A 980-nucleotide genomic window follows, 5' to 3' on the forward strand; every position below is an offset into this window, starting at 1 on the left:
GTAACGCAACAGAGATTAAAATATTAAGAATATGTGTTTTACCTTAAATTTGGAGAAATAAAAAGAAAATCTTTATTTCCTTTTATCATTATATTTATTGCCTATAAATATATAACCATACACAAAGGGTAAGAAGCTTTTGTACAGAATAAATTTGTGTTTCATAAGGTTCGTAAACTCCTTAGAAAAATTAGCCAACAGTTATTGGTCACATATCAAAAGTTTATAAATTAGTGAGTATTCATTGTTCTTCATGGACATTTCCCTGTAACAACATAACTAGCTTATTACTTGTGCATACATTAACAACAAACCCAAATTTTAACAAGTGAACAAAGTGATTGTCAAAATTACCAACTTGCTTTTCCATTCCTAAAAAGAGCAAGTGAACTAACACATTACTATTACCATACTCTATGATAAATCTTCAAATCATCTTTTGAAACATGTACCCATGTACAGGGAAAGTTTTCCAGCCTAGGCATTTTATTGAGACCTTAAACACCTTGCAAGATTTTGATCAAAGTGTTGACCTCGTTTGGGTGAAACATTATAAACAAATGATGATAATTTGAAAATTTATAATGTATTTTTTCCTCTCAGTAATCCCAAACAATAAGAGGATAACTTCATCCCCTCATACACAATTGCTTACGTACACATCATCAAACAACCTTAGAAAATATAATCACATATAAGAGCCAAATGTTAGACCATACAACTATGCAAGATAAATATTAACATCAAATCTTTTAATGAAATTGGTAGGCATAATACATGGAAAATATCTGTGAGATGAAATAGTAAAATTTGCATTAACAATCGGAACATAATAAATGCTGGAATGAAGACAGGGCCAACCCTATGTTTAGTAATGCCCTCATTTGCTTAGTGTTTATCAAATCCCTTTGGGACACAAGGAGAGCCATGATAAACAGACCAAGGGGAATAAAGGAACAGTAAGGGAACTTCTTTAACAT

The sequence above is a fragment of the Penaeus monodon genome, chromosome 34 (genome assembly GCF_015228065.2).
Source record: "Penaeus monodon isolate SGIC_2016 chromosome 34, NSTDA_Pmon_1, whole genome shotgun sequence".
In the NCBI taxonomy this organism is placed as follows: domain Eukaryota; kingdom Metazoa; phylum Arthropoda; class Malacostraca; order Decapoda; family Penaeidae; genus Penaeus; species Penaeus monodon.